Here is a 10000-nt window from a genome sequence, read left to right as displayed (position 1 = left end):
GGCGAGGAGAGAGTGGCACGAGGATGGGAGGGAGGTGTGTTATTGTGGGCGAGGAGTGAGTGGGACGAGGAGGGAGGGAGGTGTGTTATTGTGGACGAGGAGAGAGTGGGACGAGGATGGGAGGGAGGGTGTTATTGTGGGCGAGGAGAGAGTGGGACGAGGATGGGAGGGAGGTGTGTTATTGTGGGAGAAGAAGAGAGTGGGACGAGGATGGGAGGGAGGTGTGTTATTGTGGGCGAGGAGAGAGTGGGACGAGGATGGGAGGGAGGTGTGTTATTGTGGGCGAGGGGAGAGTGGGACGAGGATGGGAGGGAGGTGTGTTATTGTGGGCGAGGAGACAGTGGGACGAGGATGGGAGGGAGGTGTGTTATTGTGGGCGAGGAGAGAGTGGGACGAGGATGGGAGGGAGGGTGTTATTGTGGGCGAGGAGAGAGTGGGACGAGGATGGGAGGGAGGTGTGTTACTGTGGGCGAGGAGAGAGTGGGACGAGGATGCGAGGGAGGTGTGTTACTGTGGGCGAGGAGAGAGTGGGACGAGGATGGGAGGGAGGTGTGTTATTGTGGGCGAGGAGAGAGTGGGACGAGGATGGGAGGGAGGTGTGTTATTGTGGGCGAGGAGAGAGTGGGACGAGGATGGGAGGGAGGTGTGTTATTGTGGGCGAAGAGAGAGTGGGACGAGGAAGGGAGAGAGGTGTGTTATTGTGGGCGAGGAGAGAGTGGGACGAGGATGGGAGGGAGGTGTGTTATTGTGGGCGAGGAGAGAGTGGGACGAGGATGGGAGGGAGGTGTGTTATTGTGGGCGAGGAGAGAGTGGGACGAGGATGGGAGGGGGGTGTGTTATTGTGGGCGAGGAGAGAGTGGGACGAGGATGGGAGGGAGGTGTGTTATTGTGGGCGAGGAGAGAGTGGGACGAGGATGGGAGGGAGGTGTGTTATTGTGGGCGAGGAGAGAGTGGGACGAGGATGGGAGGGAGGTGTGTTATTGTGGGCGAGGAGAGAGTTGGACGAGGATGGGAGGGAGGTGTGTTATTGTGGGCGAGGAGAGAGTGGGACGAGGATGGGAGGGAGGTGTGTTATTGTGGGCGAGGAGAGAGTGGGACGAGGATGGGAGGGAGGTGTGTTATTGTGGGCGAGGGGAGAGTGGGACGAGGATGGGAGGGAGGTGTGTTATTGTGGGCGAGGAGAGAGTGGCACGAGGATGGGAGGGAGGGTGTTATTGTGGGCGAGGAGAGAGTGGGACGAGGATGGGAGGGAGGTGTGTTATTGTGGGAGAAGAAGAGAGTGGGACGAGGATGGGAGGGAGGTGTGTTATTGTGGGCGAGGAGAGAGTGGGACGAGGATGGGAGGGAGGTGTGTTATTGTGGGCGAGGGGAGAGTGGGACGAGGATGGGAGGGAGGTGTGTTATTGTGGGCGAGGAGACAGTGGGACGAGGATGGGAGGGAGGTGTGTTATTGTGGGCGAGGAGAGAGTGGGACGAGGATGGGAGGGAGGGTGTTATTGTGGGCGAGGAGAGAGTGGGACGAGGATGGGAGGGAGGTGTGTTACTGTGGGCGAGGAGAGAGTGGGACGAGGATGCGAGGGAGGTGTGTTACTGTGGGCGAGGAGAGAGTGGGACGAGGATGGGAGGGAGGTGTGTTATTGTGGGCGAGGAGAGAGTGGGACGAGGATGGGAGGGAGGTGTGTTATTGTGGGCGAGGAGAGAGTGGGACGAGGATGGGAGGGAGGTGTGTTATTGTGGGCGAAGAGAGAGTGGGACGAGGAAGGGAGAGAGGTGTGTTATTGTGGGCGAGGAGAGAGTGGGACGAGGATGGGAGGGAGGTGTGTTATTGTGGGCGAGGAGAGAGTGGGACGAGGATGGGAGGGAGGTGTGTTATTGTGGGCGAGGAGAGAGTGGGACGAGGATGGGAGGGGGGTGTGTTATTGTGGGCGAGGAGAGAGTGGGACGAGGATGGGAGGGAGGTGTGTTATTGTGGGCGAGGAGAGAGTGGGACGAGGATGGGAGGGAGGTGTGTTATTGTGGGCGAGGAGAGAGTGGGACGAGGATGGGAGGGAGGTGTGTTATTGTGGGCGAGGAGAGAGTTGGACGAGGATGGGAGGGAGGTGTGTTATTGTGGGCGAGGAGAGAGTGGGACGAGGATGGGAGGGAGGTGTGTTATTGTGGGCGAGGAGAGAGTGGGACGAGGATGGGAGGGAGGTGTGTTATTGTGGGCGAGGGGAGAGTGGGACGAGGATGGGAGGGAGGTGTGTTATTGTGGGCGAGGAGAGAGTGGCACGAGGATGGGAGGGAGGTGTGTTATTGTGGGCGAGGAGAGAGTGGGACGAGGATGGGAGGGAGGTGTGTTATTGTGGGCGAGGAGAGAGTGGGACGAGGATGGGAGGGAGGTGTGTTATTGTGGGCGAGGAGAGAGTGGGACGAGGATGGGAGGGAGATGTGTTATTGTGGGCGAGGAGAGAGTGGGACGAGGATGGGAGGGAGGTGTGTTATTGTGGGCGAGGAGAGAGTGGGACGAGGATGGGAGGGAGGTGTGTTATTGTGGGCGAGGAGAGAGTGGGACGAGGAATAGGAGGGAGATGTGTTATTATGGGCGAGGAGAGAGTGGGACGAGGATGGGAGGGAGGTGTGTTATTATGGGCGAGGAGAGAGTGGGACGAGGATGGGAGGGAGGTGTGTTATTGTGGGCGAGGAGAGAGTGGGACGAGGATGGGAGGAAGGTGTGTTATTGTGGGCGAGGAGAGAGTGGGACGAGGAGGGAGGTGTGTTATTGTGGGCGAGGAGAGAGTGGGACGAGGATGGGAGGGAGGTGTGTTATTGTGGGCGAGGAGAGTGTTCTTTCCTGTCTGTCGCTGCGGCTGATTGGAGCGTGCCGAGTTGTGGCACAGAAGTACCCCCACCGATCATTGGCTAAGAAACATTAACTATTTGCATATAATATGACATTTGAAATGTCTTTATTCTTTTGGAACTTTTTGGAAGTGTAATGTTTACTGTTCATTTTTTGCTGTTTATTTCACTTTTGTTTATTATCTATTTCACTTGCTTTGGCAATGTAAAGATATCTTTCCCATGCCAATAAAGCCCCTTAAAATGATATAGAAAAATGTAGTTGGAGGGAGAGAGAAGAAGTGGTAAGGAGAGAAGGGAGAGAAATGGAAAGAGAGAGAGAGAAGGGCCTTCTATGCCATCAAAAGGAACATAAAATTCAACATACCAATTAGGATCTGGCAAAAAAATACTTGAATCAGTCATAGAGCCCATTGTCCTTCATGGTTGTGAGGTCTGGGGTCCGCTCACCAACCAAGATTTCACAAAATGGGACAAACACCAAATTGAGACTCTGCATGCCGAATTCTGCAAAAATATCCTCCGTGTACAACGTAGAACACCAAATAATGCATGCAGAGCAGAATTAGGCCGATACCCACTAATTATCAAAATCCAGAAAAGAGCCGTTAAATTCTACAACCACCTAAAAGGAAGCGATTCCCAAACCTTCCGTAACAAAGCCATCACCTACAGAGAGATGAACCTGGAGAAGAGTCCCCTAAGCAAGCTGGTCCTAGGGCTCTGTTCACAAACACAAACACACCCCACAGAGCCCCAGGACAACAGCACAATTAGACCCAACCAAATCATGAAAAAACTAAAAAATAATTACTTTACATAATGGAAAGAATTAACAAAACAACTGAGCAAACTAGAATGTCATTTGGCCCTAAACAGAGAGTACACAGTGGCAGAATACCTGACCACTGTGACTGACCCAAACTTAAGGAAAGCTTTGACTATGTACAGACTCAGTGAGCATAGCCTTGCTATTGAGAAAGGCCGCCGTAGGCAGACATGGCTCTCAAGAGAAGACAGGCTATGTGCACACTGCCCACAAAATGAGGTGGAAACTGAGCTGCACTTCCTAACCTCCTGCCAAATGTATGACCATATTAGAGACACATATTTCCATCAGATTACCTTGCTATTGAGAAAGACCGCCGTAGGCAGACCTGGCTCTCAAGAGAAGACAGGCTATGTGCACACTGCCCACAAAATGAGGTGGGAACTGAGCTGCACTTCCTAACCTCCTGCCAAATGTATGACAATATTAGAGGCACATATTTCCCTCAAATTACACAGATCCACAAAGAATTAGAAAACAAACCCGATTTTGATAAACTCCCATATCTACTGGGTGAAATACCAGTGTGACATCACAGCAGCAAGATTTGTGACCTGTTGCCACAAGAAAAGGGCAACCAGTGAAGAACAAACACCATTGTAAATACAACCCATATTTATGTTTATTTATTTTCCCCTTTGTACTTTAACTATTTGCACTTCATTACAACACTGTATATATACATAAAATGACATTTGAAATGTCTTTATTCTTTTGGAACTTCTGTGAGTGTAATATTTACTGTTCATTTTTATTGTTTATTTCACTTTTGTTTATTATCTATTTCACTTGCTTTGACAATGTTAACATATGTTTCCCATGCCAATAAAGTCCTGATTTTGAAATTGAAAAATGTAATTGGAGGGAGAAAGAGAGAAGGAAAGGGATGGAGAAAGAGAGAATGGTAGTTCTGCCTCTATGTGGTAGACTGTGTTCATCCTGACCACAGCAGTACTACACTGCCTCTATGTGGTAGACTGTGTTCATCCTGACCACAGCAGTACAACACTGCCTCTATGTGGTAGACTGTGTTCATCCTGACCACAGCAGTATAACACTGCCTCTATGTGGTAGACTGTGTTCATCCTGACCACAGCAGTACTACACTGCCTCTATGTGGTAGACTGTGTTCATCCTGACCACAGCAGTACAACACTGCCTCTATGTGGTAGACTGTGTTCATCCTGACCACAGCAGTACTACACTGCCTCTATGTGGTAGACTGTGTTCATCCTGACCACAGCAGTACAACACTGCCTCTATGTGGTAGACTGTGTTCATCCTGACCACAGCAGTATAACACTGCCTCTATGTGGTAGACTGTGTTCATCCTGACCACAGCAGTACTACACTGCCTCTATGTGGTAGACTGTGTTCATCCTGACCACAGCAGTACTACACTGCCTCTATGTGGTAGACTGTGTTCATCCTGACCACAGCAGTACTACACTGCCTCTATGTGGTAGACTGTGTTCATCCTGACCACAGCAGTATAACACTGCCTCTATGTGGTAGACTGTGTTCATCCTGACCACAGCAGTACAACACTGCCTCTATGTGGTAGACTGTGTTCATCCTGACCACAGCAGTACTACACTGCCTCTATGTGGTAGACTGTGTTCATCCTGACCACAGCAGTACTACACTGCCTCTATGTGGTAGACTGTGTTCATCCTGACCACAGCAGTACTACACTGCCTCTATGTGGTAGACTGTGTTCATCCTACCCTGTGTGTGTGTGTGTGTGTGTGTGTGTGTGTGTGTGTGTGTGTGTGTGTGTGTGTGTGTGTGTGTGTGTGTGTGTGTGTGTGTGTGTGTGTGTGTGTGTGTGTGTGTGTGTGTGTGTGTGTGTGTGTGTGTGTGTGTGTGTGTGTGTGTGAGTGTGTGTGTGTGTGTGAGAGTGTAAATGTGTGTGTGTGTGTGTGTGTGTGTGTGAGTGTGTGAGAGTGTGTGAGTGTGTGTGTGTGTCAATGTCTCTCTGTAATGTTTTCATAACCATCCCCTTATGCTCTCGTGCCAGTGATGTAACACTGGTAGAGTTACTACGGCAACTACAGACAGACCTACAGACACACCGACGGACAGACCTACAGACACACCGACGGACAGACCTACAGACACACCGACAGACAGACCTACAGACACACCGACAGACAGACCTACAGACACACCGACAGACAGACCTACAGACACACCGACAGACAGACCTACAGACACACCGACAGACAGACCTACAGACACACCGACGGACAGACCTACAGACACACATACAGACAGACCTACAGACACACCGACAGACAGACCTACAGACACACATACAGACAGACCTACAGACACACCGACGGACAGACCTACAGACACACCTACAGACAGACCTACAGACACACCTACAGACAGACCTACAGACACACCGACAGACAGACCTACAGACACACCGACAGACAGACCTACAGACACACCTACAGACAGACCTACAGACACACCGACAGACAGACCTACAGACACACATACAGACAGACCTACAGACACACCGACGGACAGACCTACAGACACACCTACAGACAGACCTACAGACACACCTACAGACAGACCTACAGACACACCGACAGACAGACCTACAGACACACCTACAGACAGACCTACAGACACACCTACAGACAGACCTACAGACACACCTACAGACAGACCTACAGACACACCGACGGACAGACCTACAGACCAGCCACATTGTGAGTTTTGAATTCTTGCGCTATGGACTCTCGCTCACAAGTGCTACAACCGATAAACCGGCACTCCTTTATTAACGGGACAGACACCGGGACAGACACCGGGACAGACACCGGGACATATAATGGATGTATTCGAGCTCTTTTGGAACTCAACGGTCTGCTAAACCAAACCGGGGAAACGTCGCGACTCCCGAAGCAGCCCACAGACGCACCGGAGCGTTTTGAACAACCGGGACAAAACAACTGGACAGAAACCCGGGGACGAGAGCAGGCTGGACTCTCGTTCTGAGGAACATTTTCTATAGTACCTTGACTAGACTATTTTCCCTATAAACAAAAGACGTTGAATAGACGGAAGATAGTGTCTCTTTTACGGTGCAGCAGGCTACTTACTGTATGTGGTTTTACTGAGGATAATACAGTCGAGTCTTTCTAGAATGGAGTTGGTATGGATGAAACTACTGCTGCTGTGTTGCAGCTGTTCAGGAGGGATACCTGATTACAACAGGTAATAATGTCATTTAGCTGTTATAATGTGTTTATTTAGCTGTTCAGGAGGAGGGATACCTGATTACAACAGGTAATAATGTCATTTAGCTGTTATAATGTGTTTATTTAGCTGTTCAGGAGGGATACCTGATTACAACAGGTAATAATGTCATTTAGCTGTTATAATGTGTTTATTTAGCTGTTCAGGAGGAGGGATACCTGATTACAACAGGTAATAATGTCATTTAGCTGTTATAATGTGTTTATTTAGCTGTTCAGGAGGAGGGATACCTGATTACAACAGGTAATAATGTCATTTAGCTGTTATAATGTGTTTATTTAGCTGTTCAGGAGGGATACCTGATTACAACAGGTAATAATGTCATTTAGCTGTTATAATGTGTTTATTTAGCTGTTCAGGAGGAGGGATACCTGATTACAACAGGTAATAATGTCATTTAGCTGTTATAATGTGTTCATTTAGCTGTTCAGGAGGAGGGATACCTGATTACAACAGGTAATAATGTCATTTAGCTGTTATAATGTGTTCATTTAGCTGTTCAGGAGGAGGGATACCTGATTACAACAGGTAATAATGTCATTTAGCTGTTATAATGTGTTCATTTAGCTGTTCAGGAGGAGGGATACCTGATTACAACAGGTAATAATGTCATTTAGCTGTTATAATGTGTTCATTTAGCTGTTCAGGAGGAGGGATACCTGATTACAACAGGTAATAATGTCATTTAGCTGTTATAATGTGTTCATTTAGCTGTTCAGGAGGAGGGATACCTGATTACAACAGGTAATAATGTCATTTAGCTGTTATAATGTGTTCATTTAGCTGTTCAGGAGGGATACCTGATTACAACAGGTAATAATGTCATTTAGCTGTTATAATGTGTTTATTTAGCTGTTCAGGAGGAGGGATACCTGATTACAACAGGTAAGAATGTGTTTATTTAGCGTTTTTATTTAACCAGGTAAGTAATTGAAAACACATTATATTTTACAATAATGACCTGAAATATGAATCTAACTAAATTTTCCCTGACTGGTGTTATTGATCGACGGGTGGCTGACTGTTTTATCATCTACAGTCATCAATGTTGTAGATAATAATGACTACAGCTTCAACACTGGTTCCTTATCGGATGAGGAGAGGAGGAGGGAGAGGAGGAAGGAGGGAGAGGAGGAGGGAGGGAGAGGAGGAAGGAGGGAGAGGAGGAGGGAGGGAGGGGAGGAGGGAGGGAGAGGAAGGAGGGAGAGGAGGAGGGAGAGAGAGGAGGAAGGAGGGAGAGGAGGAGGGAGAGGAGGAGGGAGGGAGGGGAGGAGGGAGGGAGGGAGGGAGAGGAGGAAGGAGGGAGAGGAGGAGGGAGAGGGGGAGGGGGGAGAGGAGGAGGGAGAGAGTGGAGGAAGGAGGGAGAGGAGGAGGGAGAGGAGGGGGGAGAGAGAGGAGGAGGGAGAGGAGGAGGGAGGGAGAGGAGGAGGGAGAGAGAGGAGGAAGGAGGGAGAGGAGGAGGGAGGGAGAGGAGGAGGGAGGGAGAGGAGGAAGGAGGGAGAGGAGGAAGGAGGGAGAGGAGGAGGGAGAGGAGGAGGGAGAGGAGGAGGGAGGGAGAGCAGGAAGGAGGGAGAGGAGGAAGGAGGGAGAGGAGGGAGGGAGAGGAGGTGGGAGGAGAGGAGGAGGGAGGGAGAGGAGGAGGGGGAGGAGGAAGGAGGGAGAGGAGGAGGGGGAGGAGGAGGGAGGGAGAGGAGGAGGGTAGCCTAAAGAAGGAAGGGATGAGGGGATGAGGGGATGCATATTTTCCCAGTGAGTCTAGATATGTATATGAGAGGGGGGTAGAATGGGAGTTTAGGAGGAAGGAGGGAAGAGAGGAGGGAGGAGAGGAGAGAGGGAGCATATTTTCCCAGTGAGAGGGAAAGGAGGGAGAATAGGGGGAGAGGGAGACGGAGAGAAGGGAGGGAAGACGGGGAGGAGAGGAGGTAGGGAGGGAGAGGAGGAGGGAGGGAGGAGAGGAGGTAGGAGGGAGGGAGAGGAGGGAGGGAGGGAGGAGAGGAGGTAGGAGGGAGGGAGAGGAGGGAGGGAGGGAGGAGAGGAGGTAGGGAGGGAGAGGAGGAGGGAGGGAGGGAGAGGAGGAGGGAGGGAGAGGAGGTAGGGGAGCATATTTTGCCAGTGAGCCGAGACGTTTTTACATGACAGTTGAGATGTCTAGACGTAAATCATGTCTAAACAGGAACCAGGGAAGAAGATATGTCAGGAAAACACACACACACACACACACACACACACACTGTGCCAAACAGCCAACTACAGAACACCAAGGCTGACATTAGGCATAAGAGACATCAAACATGACCCAGATTCACTATGCGGTTCATAACGGCATCACTCTGGTTCAAAACACGAGAGAACATTAATAGTAACACTACTTTAGACCAGAGCCCTGTGGGACGCAGCCTTAGTTAAACATGACTCTGTATAGAACTCATCACACTCAAAGTTCATATTTTAACTTTATTTAACTAGGCAAGTCAGTTAAGAACAAATTCTTATTTTCAACAACGGCCTAGGAACAGTGGGTTAACTGGTCTAGGAACAGTGGGTTAACTGGTCTAGGAACAGTGGGTTAACTGGTCTAGGAACAGTGGGTTAACTGGTCTAGGAACAGTGGGTTAACTGGTCTAGGAACAGTGGGTTAACTGGTCTAGGAACAGTGGGTTAACTGGTCTAGGAACAGTGGGTTAACTGGTCTAGGAACAGCGGGTTAACTGGTCTAGGAACAGCGGGTTAACTGGTCTAGGAACAGCGGGTTAACTGGTCTAGGAACAGCGGGTTAACTGGTCTAGGAACAGCGGGTTAACTGGTCTAGGAACAGCGGGTTAACTGGTCTAGGAACAGCGGGTTAACTGGTCTAGGAACAGCGGGTTAACTGGTCTAGGAACAGGGGGTTAACTGGTCTAGGAACAGGGGGTTAACTGGTCTAGGAACAGGGGGTTAACTGGTCTAGGAACAGTGGGTTAACTGGTCTAGGAACACTGGGTTAACTGGTCTAGGAACAGTGGGTTAACTGGTCAGTGGGTTAACTGGTCTAGGAACAGTGGGTTAACTGGT

This window comes from Salvelinus alpinus, chromosome 11, assembly GCF_045679555.1.
Source record: "Salvelinus alpinus chromosome 11, SLU_Salpinus.1, whole genome shotgun sequence".
NCBI classification, from domain to species: Eukaryota; Metazoa; Chordata; class Actinopteri; order Salmoniformes; family Salmonidae; genus Salvelinus; species Salvelinus alpinus.
Note: the sequence above shows the minus strand (reverse complement) of the source record.